The 12897-nt window shown below is 41.4% G+C and overlaps 1 long non-coding RNA gene across 1 annotated transcript in view; it reads left to right on the top strand.

Annotated features, from left to right (window-relative positions):
- The window catches only part of LOC146312264 (uncharacterized), a 249466-nt gene that overhangs the window by 108313 nt on the left and 128256 nt on the right, over positions 1 to 12897 (top strand). Inside the window, exon 2 of the long non-coding RNA XR_014772190.1 lies at positions 5271 to 5416. This is a non-coding gene — a long non-coding RNA (uncharacterized LOC146312264). The remainder of the gene's footprint in view (positions 1 to 5270; positions 5417 to 12897) is intronic.

Raw genomic sequence — 12897 nt, 5'->3', positions numbered from 1 at the left:
TATTGCATACAAAGAACAGACCCACCCACATCGCAAGGCTGTTGCCTTTGCTTCTTTCAAAATTGAATGGACTCATGAGTGATGATAGTTTGGATCATTTGAAGTGGGGCTGTATGAGGTACTAGAAAGTGTGTGGCAATGAACTGCTCTGCAACAAAAGGCATTTTAGCCACTTGAAAAAGGTCCACTGCTTTACTTTGCCATCAGACAACCTTTCCTGACGAGAAACCGCTGTTAAATAAGCCAAATATTGCTCTCTCTTTCCAAACCTTCCAAACTCCATAGACAAAATCAATAATTTTACCTCACAGAACATGGGAGTTACTGGTCTACTGCTGCCTCTGTCTATTAGTGTATTTGTGTTATTGTGTGACTTTGGTGAATCTGAACTATACTTTTAAAACACCAAAGTCACACAATAACAGAAGCAAACTAACAGATTGAGGCAATGGTGGTGGCAACAACTCCCATGTTCTGCGAGGACAAAATTACTGATTTTGCCTATGGAGTTTGGTTGGTTTTGGTGAGAGCAATATTTGGCTTGTATAATGGCAGTTTCCCTTTGGAAAAAGGCTGTCTGACAGCAAGGTAAAGGAGTGAAAATGTTCTAAATATAGATCTGAATTTTTTAAATGTATTTTTTGGTGGACTTTTCTTAAGTGGCTAAAATCCTTTCCATTGTTGACCCACTCCACAGTTATTCATTGCTTAGCTTCTGTGCTGGTGGCCTTTCTGCTTCTCCAGGTTACTTAACTATACATCAGTATGCGTACAACCAGTTCTTCCAAGATCAAGGGAATGATATGTCTGCAGTAGCTCCAGTACCCATGGTATATTGATATATCTTTACTATCTGGCCTCAGTCCCCCAGGCATCACTAAACCCAATCAGGCTTGCAATGAGTAGCGTCATCACTGGATGAGCTATTTCTCCCCGGAGACCCCCGGTGTCTGATCTCTGTGGGCTCCGGGTGCAGAGGAGGGGAAGCAGAGTCCACATGAAGGGCTCACTGGAAGGTCTGTGCTGGAGGAGGGTCACGAGGAAAACCCCATTACAACATCAGCACCAATATTTATGCTAGGGAGTTCAAAAGGAGGATGTTGTCATCCCTGCCTCCCAGTCACCACCTCCTGTCTACCAGAAGTTCAACTTCAAAGCTCTGAACATGCATTTCGTCCTCTTTCTGTCTTAACATTCTGTCTTTTTATCTTTTTGCCCTTTTACTTCTGTGTTCACATTTGTCTGTGAGGGCTGTCATGGTGACATAATTATTTAGGTTGGCTCAGCAGCATAGTATTAGCATCATTCTTTTGTTTGTTTTTGCAGATTGCTTCATTTATGACAAATATTTATGATAAATGAAGTAATTTGGTGCAGTAACGCAAAGTGTAATGTTTTCTGTGGATCTCACCACACTGCCAGTCGGCAGCTTTATGGTCTGAGCATGGTAGCTGCTGGGTGCTAGTCATAGTTACAAAACATTGCAAACTAATTCCTGCATTTTGACTGTTTCTTTTCGCTTGTAGCTATATTGTTACCTTCAGGGCATGTCTATCAAGTAAATTTAATACCAACACACCCACATACCATTGCAACAGAGCACAGTCTTCCATATAACAACAAAGCTAATGCTAGCTGAGCAAACATTAGTGCTACAGTATAAAGTTGTAGTGTAGTATATAGTTGGCTTCAACTTACTAACATTCACATAGTTTCTCTTGACTGTTAATATTACAACATTAGTGCAATATCTCCCCTTCCTGTGGTAGTAGCCACTTTAGCCGCGCAACATGCTAACAAGAAAGGTAACACGAAGTGTAACGTTATCTGTGGATCCTACCTCACTGCTCAGGGGGCAGTTTTATGGAGCAAGCTAGCTGCTGGGTGCTAATCATAGTTACACAACATTGCAAATTAATTCTTGCAGTTTGGTATTTTATTTTTGATATGTAGCCATATCACTACCTTCAGGGGATGTCTATCAAGTAAATTTAATGCTACGTACAGCTGATATACCGCAGCAGAGCAGAGCGGGCTTCCATATAACCTCAAAGCTAAAGCTATCCGAGCTAACATTAGTGCTACAGTATAAACTTTCACAAAAAGCAACTTGAAAAAACAGTTACTGGCATCAAACCAATATGACACGTGTAAATAAAGGTTGAAGGTCAACAGACCAGTATTTCCAAGTTGTGGTTTTTGTGACAGCAATATTTGGTACAGTCAACTAAACTATATAGCGAGACTTATGGACAGGACTAAAGAGATAATACAACTTTTTACAAATGTGACACCAGTGACAACACAATAAAAGATAAAGGATGATTCTAAACTGAAATCAAAACTTTCAGAACAAAGCCAACTTCTTTTTTTATAAGCAAAGTAACCAGGCAATTAAAAGATAAGTTTACAGCACAATTAAATGGGTTTTTAAAAAGCCTCTCTAACTTGTTCTTTATCAGGTTTGCATTAATTGTGAGGCGCTTGCTGGATTAAAAGGTCAAGAGATATGCGTTGGGGGGGTCAAACCTGGCCTGGACTTAGTGATGCATTGGGGTGGCGGATGGTGGATTGAAGCAGCTAAACGTTGGGCGTATCCGTTTAGTACCTCCAGGAATCTGATTTGGACCGACAAGCTTGGCGTCCTCTGTATCGCTGAAAAAAAAATGTACTGAAGCGTTGGAGGAAACAGACAGGCGAACGCAGATAAGCATCTCAACCTGATCCAGACAATTAGCCTGTGTTTACTTCAGGAAGCTCGCAGTGATAGATCAAAGAGGCCTGCGGGCTGTATCAATGGCTCCGGAGGTTGTATCCCTGTCTCTCTCGTTCATTCTCATTCTCCCAGTCTGCCGCTCTCGCCCTCCCTTTCTCTGTCTCTGCTAGTCAATTTAGCTGTGAATGACCTCAGGAGAACTCTGACCTGCAGCCTCAGGCCGTGCTCTTTCTTAGCTACTGTCTCACATCACCTAGCTGCTCTCTCCCTCTATCGGCTGCCTGTCTTTGAGGATTTATACGCTGACTGTGTGTGGTTTGCAGGAAAAATTGTCTGAGGTGGTTGAATAGGCCGCATGGGCTGAATTTCCTGCATTCACGCAGCAAACTGCATGAATGTGCGTCTCTGTGCGGCTCAGACAGGCTACATAAAAGGTTCTTTTCCTGCGAGGGGTTATCAGTACAGGGGACCCTGGTGGTTTGACATGAGCAGGCAGAAGCAGAATGAGGGGTGCTGGTGCTAGGTGGCTTATCTCCAGCCTCCCTGGTCCCAGAGGTCTGCAGAGAACCAGGCACCCCCCCCCCCCCCACCTTTTCTTTGCTCACACAAGCTTACACAGATGACACAGACTATCTCCGCTATTCTCTGGTCCCATGTCTGCAAGAGCAATTTGACATTTAAGCATTTTCACTCACAGACAACAACCCTACCCCCTTTCCCTTTTCTCTCACACACATATAAACACATTACCAAAATCATGATTTTTAAATGGTATCAAGTCTTAAAATCTGCCATTTAGTTTGTAATTGTCAGCGTATAATAACTGATTTATTCTGACTCATGTATTGAATTAATCAATCTGTCCAAATAATCTATTCTGATTAATCAATTCAAGAAATTTCAAAGCCCCAGATTTCACCTAATACCCCAATAATAATTGTGCCTTATTTAACATATTTTTGTCTGGTGGAGCCATTTGTTGGATGAGGAAACTTAAAATCACACTTAAAATGAGAAAAACTGAGAAAAAAAAATGCATTATATCTTATTTGTTATAAATGATCAATCGATTAATCAGTTGTTTGTGTTACTATCGGTTAAGGAAAATGTACAAAATTCACAACCCTGCCTAACACAAATAGAAAAGGAACAACTCACATTATTTACTGATTAATCCATTACCAAAACTGTTGTTGATTAATTTTTCATTGCTCAACTAATCGATTAATTGACTGTTTCGGCACCAGTACAGGGATCTGACTTGAATAATTTGTCACTAAATTAAACGAGTGAAGCTGAATGGAAGCAGCCTTAATTATCTGAATTACAGCGTGCTCCCCGTTTTATACCCTACTTCATGCATGGACGCTATTTCACACACGCTCCCCAAAGCACCTCCTGCCCTGCCCCACCGCTCCCACCCAGACATCTACACTATGTGCCCTCTAGCCTGCAGGCTACAGTAGTCAATTGTGAGTCAAGAGACGGAGACAGCGGAGCCATAAAACTGAACCCACAGAACCTATATCCTTCTGTTCCTTTATGCCCTCTGTGATAAGTGTATGGGGGCAGTCACAGTGGTGAGTGGTAGAGGAAGCTTTAATTGTATAAACCTGGCTTGTGTTGTCTGTTTTGGACTGAGAGTGGAATTGCTGACTTTACAAACGCACTGAAATGAGCTGATGGTCACGTGTTCGCTCATTAGCATAAAAACTTTGCTTGCCAAGGCTGATTCAGCAACTTTTTAAAGAATTCTGTCTGAGAGCAGTGGAAAACAGAGCAATAACAAACAAGGTTAGATAGCTAGCTTACTGGTCAACAAAGGTGTGGACTAGATATGACTTGACAAAAATCATAAAAGACTTGCAACTCAACTTTGACTTGTGACTTCACTTTGACTTGAGCCTTGAGCCAAGCCCGAAGATTAAACACTGTTGTGCCGCAGATCAATTAATTTCCCTTCATTTCCTGAACCAGCCAACATTAATGCTATTGATTCCTTGCAAGTTGAAACTTTGTTCCTCAGATCCACTTTGTTTGAAAAAATACAGTTTTCAGGGGAGAACCATGAAGAACTTATTCTATGTTACTGAGGTCCAGTTTGGAAAAGGATATCAGAGATAATTTTGTAAAAAGACGATTGCAGTTTGCAACACATTGGGGGTCAAAAGTTACAGAACTTCCATCTTCATTCAAGTCAAGGCTCTGTTGTTAGAACAGCATTTGGTAAACAGGGCATTATATCTAGTTTAGGAATTTGGGGGCATTCAATAGTTGTTGTAACTTTCCAGAACAGACAATTATACCCACTGCATACTGCTTTGTGACTGGAAGCAATGCAAAAGAATGAACATCAGATTTTTTCAGTTTTTCCCAGTGAAGATGTCCTAACCTGCACCATGCATGAGTCAACAGGCTAAACAATGCGTCACTTGCATTGAAAAACTGTTTGCTCTCATTCTATTTTTGCAAGGTTTCACACACTTGCTTCACCTCTAATCTATTTTCATTGGTCAAAATCAATGCTGACTTGGTGTTTCTGATTCTCTTCTAGTCAGCAATCAATGTGGACGACGAGAGACTGATTAATGAGGTTCAGAAGCGGCGCATCTTGTATGACCCACAGCACCCTTTTTAATAGAGGTCCCCTCAAAAAGGACGACGCTGGGAAGGACATTTGACAGCTGTTGGGAGTTACACGTAAGTAAATTGTCACCCAGCTACATAGAAACAAGACTGATTAAGAAAACTGACACTTAAGTTTTGGAGAGGGAGAAATCACAAGCAGTATCTCTGCTATATTGCTCCTAGTATGTCTGGACAATTTGAGAGTTTGCTTGCTGTATGTAAGGAAGAGTTGTCATGCAGTGACTGGCCGGGTATGCAAAGGTGAGACAACTGGTTGGATTTAACCTATGACTGACTGACAACATATCTGCTCTGTTTTTGTGGCAACCAAACATCCATTACTCTGAATACAGATCAAGCATTACAGAAAAAAACAACAACTTTTAACCGCTGGTTAATTTCCCAGCATTTTCCTTTAGAACTAAATCCATGTTGAGATATGATCAAAGACTGTGGGCTGGATATGACCAACAGACAACCCAAATTTCCCATGTTCCCCCATCTGTTCCTGTCCAGACAATAGTTTCCTCCTGGAAACTCTTCACTTCTCACCTCACGCCCAGTGCTGTGGCTATGCTAACATCACATTCCACCTTGTTCACATCCCCCATTCTACTTCCTGAAGAAATAGGGGGGGGGGGGGGGAGAGAGGTAAGGTCGACATAAATCTAGGTCAGCTCTCAGCCCAATTTCTGCCGCTAAGTGAGTTATTTGTGAGTGCAGCTGAATCATTTATTATAATGGGAAGTTGGTGTGCTAAAGGTAAGGCTTGGGTATTGTCTGACAGAGCTGTAAATGTGAAGAGATGGAGCTGGGAAAAATGACAATGAAAACTTAGTCTTCCTGTTTCTTAGATTTTCTTTTTCATTTCCTGGATTAAATGGAATCATTTTTCAGGCCAAATAGTGTTATCCATATTTAAAGTGAGGAGATTAACAAATTTTCTAATATTAGGTGGAATGAAATGGCAATAGAAAAGTTATGGTGTGAAATATGACAAAGCTTATTTCACCATTAATGATATTTCACATAAATACAAGTTATCTGATGAGCCACAAGGCAGAAAACAGAAGTTAAAAGTCAAGTCAAGTCAAATTTGTTTGCATAATGCCGAACAGAAGTTATCTCAGGAAACTTTTCATACAGAGCAGGTGAAGACAAAACTCTTCATAATATTATTTGCAGAGACCCATCAATTCCCACCATAAGCAAGAACTTGGCAACAGTGGTGAGGAAAAACTCTCTTTTAACAGGCAGAAACTTAAGGCTCAGGGTGGTGACCTTAGATGGTTTTGTAGTAGGGTTGTTACGATACCAATACCAGTATTGAGTAAGTGAGTTTATGAACCTATCCAATAGCCCCCCAAAACAGGACCCTGCTACTTATGGCAGCATTCGGTACACCAAAGTTTATGGTCGATGGAGAAGAGACAAAAACAGCTTTACCTGCAAAGTCCACCTTATTGTAGCCAGCTGGTGATAAGCAGAAGCCTGGTCTCTGGAGTCTGTTGTCAGGTGGAGGAATAGTCTGGAAGATTGAGTATTTCCCAGTTGGAGTTTCTCCAGGAGTCCTTGCTGGTGTCTCAGCGGAGCTAATGCACACTGCAAACCTGTGAGACGTAAGTTACTGACTAAAAACTGTTGAGTACCCAGTGAATATATTGTACATAATCTCTGTTATTGAACTGCAAATGCAAAAGCTATTATTTCAGTCTTTATTTCCTGATTTGGTTTGTTTTTGGAGTGGGGGTGGAGTGGAATTCTTGAGTTATCTTTCTTCTGTGATTGTGAACTGGATTGGACTGAACTTTTTTGGACCTGTATTGAAAACAAAGCAGACTCTTTAGCACATGGATGTCACAGTTCATTTATTGGTACTGGTATGGATCGGTACTGTGTATCAGCTCTGTGTTTGGTTAAAAACAAAGTCAACCATCACATCATTGTCAAATCTGATTAGAAGCACAATGCTGTCAAGTCTAATTTGCCATCCAGCAATCCTTGACTTCATGATCCAAACCTCGACCCTGAGTCTCAACAAAGGTTGCCTCAGAGCAAAGCCTGGTACCCTGGGGTCCTCAGGTCTCTGGCCGTTGGTGAAACAAGTGGCTCAGTCTTGATGACCCCTTAAGCAAACACCAGTGGGGTCAATACAGGGTTAAGGCCCGGGCTAAAGAAAGGGCAAAGAACAGCGAGGGGTTTGCTTAGTCCAACCTGAACACCTCTGCCTCTCTGTGAGCCCTCAGTCAAAGGCAACCAGATGTATCAGGCTTCAAAGCATCTTTAGAGACAGGGTCAGCCCTGGGGTCTGTGGGGAGTGGGGGGTGAAACCTGATCTTTTAATTTATCTTCATCTGTTGACGCCCATAGCTTTAGTACAAAAAGAGAAGCAGTAGAAGAAAAACTGTGCTACTTATGAACCTGCAGAGTCGCCATTTCTCAGACAAGTGCACACAAAATACATCCCTCCAACCATTTTGATGGCTGTCACAAGTCTGGCTGCTTGGTCCAGGGGCCTACACACTCCAAATGTGAGGGCTCCCACCGAATCTTTGACAGTGATGAGAAATGCGTCCCTGTTCGCTGGCTGACCCCGCAACAGCCCCGGCCAGCAGGCACTGCGGCCCCCCCGACGGCTGCGCTCTCAATCATGTGCTGCACGTCCGACAGAGGCCGGTCCCCCGTTGAGCCGCCATTACCTGATGAGGAGTGGCAGTAAGCAGCCCGATAACTGGTCATTCCTGTCCAATTAGTCTGAACGTTACCTGGCTTAGCTGACCCAGGCCGCACGCTCGCCTAAGAAATAAAGCCACTGAGAAAATCCACACCACGTGGATCATATGATAGTGTCAACTCTGGTGTTAATCCACTGCGGGGCAAAGAGGGGGCAAAATGTAATTCTCTTCACAAAAAAACACAGGGATAGACTCACTCAGCATAATCGATGTTTGTCCTTTGGACAGGGTTTTTAGAGGTGCTGGAAATCCTTGATAACAATTGAATTTGAATGCAGTATTTTCAAGGATTGAAAAGTGCTTGGATCGGATTTTATAAAACTGCTGGAAACTGCTTGAAAATGAAATTACATTACTTTCATAATAAATCGCTCTTTCGCTGAATGCTTTGCTTCTTAGATAAAGAAAGAAAATGAGTCAGAGGGCCTAATTGCTTTTGCCTTTTGCACAAAATGAAAACGACTCCTCTCGAGCCTTAAATTCCACTCTGCACATGTGTGATCTGTCAGCCTCTTGTTGATGTGTGCCTTCTGATAGACAGTGAGTGGGAGGCTAACAGACAGCAACATGCTGGGAGGTTGTTGTTTCAATTAGTGTCAGCTGAAAAAATGCTAAAAAAAGGAAAGGATTTTATTGAAGTTGAAGTTTTTTGTCTAGTGGTTGCTTGAGTGATTGTTTTCTATTAGTTCAGAGAATTTATGCAGGATGCAAAGTCTCTTTACAGCAAGGTGACACATTTTGAAACATGACATGTTATTGTGTTTTCCTTTAATTTGTCAGTCTTCTGTAGAATTCTATCGCAAAACATAATTTTGTTTGTTTATAGAACAATAAGGCCTGTGATGTTAACCACATGACCACGTCCATGTGATGCCTCCCGCAGGGTTGAGCTCTTTTCCATCATCACTGCAAATTTTATTTTGAAGAGTCAGTCTCATGTTGTGATCAGCACATGGATCTATTAATACATCTACGGATCAGCCCTGACACCCGCAAGTCAGGAATACAGTCTTTGCGTCACTAACAACTGTTTTCAAGATGGAAAAGTTAATAAATAACTAAAGAAGGATTTTTAAATTAGATTTATCATTATGGGTTTATTTTAAAAGGACGCTGCAGTTCAAGGCTGGATTGCAAAGCTTCTGAAAGGGATACGATTGCATGGCAGTGGACGTTGTAAACGTACGATGCTAGCATTAGCATTAGCTTACTTCAGGGCTAACCTCCTTCACTTTTCCAGCAGCTGGGGAACAACAAATGAGCGTTTTTGTGGTCATGAGCACATGCAATGCACTGTACATTTACTGCCAGAGTGACAGCCTTCTGCTCTACGCTATGGGCATCGCTGTCATTCTCAGTCTGCTGCTCGCTTTCACACAGCCCTGTTCCTTTAAAGTGCTACACTGTGTTTATGACAGCAGGTGTCAATACAGTCCAATAAAATGCAGTTATGAAGGCAGTCAGTAAACGGTCCAACCTGAGGCAATATGTTGCTTTATCACCATGGTAAGAAAAAAATCTGTCACAATTTAATCTGATGAAGAATGATAGAGGTCCTAATGATTTTGAGGAAATATAAAGTATATAAATATGTAATTTACCACTGTAAGGTGCTGGAAAAGCTTGAAAATGCACCTTAAAAATACTTTAAAAGTGCTTGAACTTGACTTTAGAGAACATGTAAGAGCCCTGATTGGTAGTAGATGGATTATAGCTAAATTTTGAGAGAGAATAGTGCTCAGGTTCAGGTGTCATAGCATTATAGTATAATCTTTGTAAAAAGGATGTTAATTTTGTGGACTGTGCCTGTGTTCCCGCTCCCTTTGTGCACCTACATCTCTGTTGTCATTAATAATTTCAGCCTGTCTTTATTTCCCTACGTTCGCCTGTCAGTGACTTTAAAGGTTTTTGGCTAATAAGTCTCATTTCACTTCATTAACTTCTGGCTTGGGGGTCTATTCAAGCTGAGATGATATATTACCCAGCGACACACACACAAACGGGCAGGAGTCTGCACGCGCACATTTTCTCTCCTCACACATTTGCACACACACACACACGTGCATACAGACACACACTCTTGTGTAGCCTGAGGTGCAGCAGTGCACCCGGCTCGTATGAGTGCAGGGAGACACACACAGGAAGAGAATGAGGGACTGGATAATGTGCAGTAATGGTGGTAATTGATGCTGGTACTCCAGGAGTTCTTTTCAGGCACTGTCTGTGGTTTGCTGCGTTCCTTCTTACAAGCTGTGGGCCCCGCCTACAGCTACAACACAGTATGGCTTCATGCTCCAGGCTAGCCCTTGTATCAGCTTTTAAATCTTTGGGTTTGGGTTTGTATAAGATCTTTCATACATAGTCAGTGTATTACCTACAATAGATGGTAAGGCAGTGCACTGCTGTGGACAGTGTTTGCCCATGTTAACAGGTCCACCTAAAAAATAATCAATACTAGATCAAGTGTACACTATATTTAGAATATTTCTACCACCTTTTCTGCTGGGAAATGACCCTTTTACAAGCCAAATATTGCTCTGTCAGAACAAACCAAACTCCACAGGCAAAATCAGTAATTTTATTCAAATTCGGAGTTTGGATTCACCAAAGTCACGCAACAACACAAACAAAGCAAAGCAGCAGAAGACCAGCAACTCCTGTGTTCTTCAGGGTAAAATGACTGGGGAGTTTGGTTGGTTCGGAGCAAGTGATATTTTGTTTATGCAGAGGTGGTTTCTTGGGTTCCCTGTCCACAGCAGCACGTTGCTGGTACTCCTCTCTGCTTTTCAAATTGGGGGCGTGCTGACCGGGCAGTACACCGAATATCAATAAGTACCTCAAAAAAAAATAAATAAATAAAATAAAAAAAAAAACAAAAAAAAACCTTTTAAGCTGTAAGTCATTACTAACAACACAATCTGTTAGGAGTTTAGGAAAGTTGCCTAAAATGAGTGAAGCAGTATATTGCATTAGTGCAGCTCCCTGCAGGGTACAATGAGCTTCCCTTGTATTGTTTGTGTTTTTAGGCACCGGTTGTTATTGTTTGTCTTTTATCACCTTTTATGACTCGCAGCATTTTTTCCTTTGGAGGCAAGGGATGTTGTTTACCGCAGCAATCTGTAATCAGCAAACGAGATCTCCATTAAACCCACTTGTTTCCTCGATGAATGTGGCAGGGGAAATGGAGCTGCGGTTAATGCTCGGGTTGTTTTGCCTCCGAGATAAAGGCTGTGTTTGTGATTTTTGGTCCCGCTGCAATAAGGGAGGTGGCTGGAAACAGACAAGATGGACGTTTCGGTGGACGGTCTGCTCATTAGATCCAAATTTCAGGGCGAGCGCCAGAATGGCACGACTCATTAGTTTACTTAATGACGACTTATAGCCTGCGTGTGTGTGTGTGTCTGTTCGCATCAACTGCCTTGTTTGATCCAAACAATGGATATTAAGTGTCTTGACAGCCAATTAAGAATTGTGGTGGGAGATTTCTCACAAACTGCGTTTCCACATTAGCAACATTAATGTGCGGTTTTATTATGGAACAAGTTAAAGTCAAGGAAATAACAGCAAAAAAACAAAAAATCCCGCAAAACAGCCTCAACCACCAATAACCAAAGCACAGTTTGATGCAGGATCATTCTGCATGCTTGAGGCCAGTTTTACAACGGGTACAAGTTGGTCAAGTTTTATGGATTCAGTCTCCGTCCAGAAGTTTCTGCTGCCTTTCCCATCCCTGTCATTACAGCAAAAAGTTTTATAGATGTTCTCTCTGGTGCGCTCATGTAAAACAAAGTCAAAGATAAAATGTACATCCTCCTATAAAAGACTGTCCCACTGGAAACCCCAGGAGCCCGAGTGGCAGCTGAGCTCGGTCAGGACATTGTTTCCTGAAGGAAATACGGCCTCGCCAAAATTCTTGAGATGCTCTAGTTGCGTTTATATCATCTGTTACGGAATATGAAATACGAGACAGTCATTGAAGACAGCTTTATAATGCCAGTTGTAAACTTAATCTAGAGCTTGGTATAGACTAAATGAGTACTGCCACTTCCCATAGCTGTAATAACGTTTTGTGAACATTTGGAAAATTTACAGGAAAAATTTTAATTAGTGTTTAATCACCTGAAAATAAGAATCGTTGTGTTTTTGTTACCTTAGAATTAGCTGTTTTCATCTACAGAGAGCAGTTTTTAGTCTTTTTGTTTTGCTTTAGTTGAGATCTAGTTGGTGGAACTCGGTTATGATTTTAGTCTTATTTTAGTCAGTGCTTTAGTCATAATTTCCTCAGACAGTTTGATGATACTGTAATGCATTTTGCTGAAGGATATTTCTTCTGGCTGTAAAAATTCCGATGAGAAATAAGCAGTATTTACTTTGGCAGGATGGTTTGTTCTCAGGTGTCTTTTAAAATTGCTTGTGTTTTCCCTGCACATCTTTAATGCACCAGGCACTCTGTCCTCATTGGGTTTTTCATTCGGTCTGAATATAAGAGAAAAATGTCCACAGGTCTTTTCTTTTCTTTTCTTTTCTTTTCTTTTCTTTTCTTTTCTTTTCTTTTCTTTTCTTTTCTTTTCTTTTCTTTTCTTAAGCTCTGGTGAAGATGAGGCACAAACATTTTAAGCTAACTTATGTTGCCCGCCTGAACAGAGCCAATTATTTTGTCTCATCCTTACTTGTCAGGCAACAGAGATTTCGTCGTCTTTTTTGTAGTCAATATAGTTTTATGTATGTTGTCGAAACGGACATGAAATACTTAATGGCAATATTTTCAGTTGCAAAACTAACATTGAGAGGGCACAATGTTGCTCAGCCATTATTTCT

Source organism: Lutjanus erythropterus, chromosome 17, assembly GCF_056507025.1.
Source record: "Lutjanus erythropterus isolate fLutEry1 chromosome 17, fLutEry1.hap2, whole genome shotgun sequence".
NCBI classification, from domain to species: Eukaryota; Metazoa; Chordata; class Actinopteri; order Lutjaniformes; family Lutjanidae; genus Lutjanus; species Lutjanus erythropterus.
Note: the sequence above shows the minus strand (reverse complement) of the source record. Positions and strands in the feature narration are given on the sequence as shown.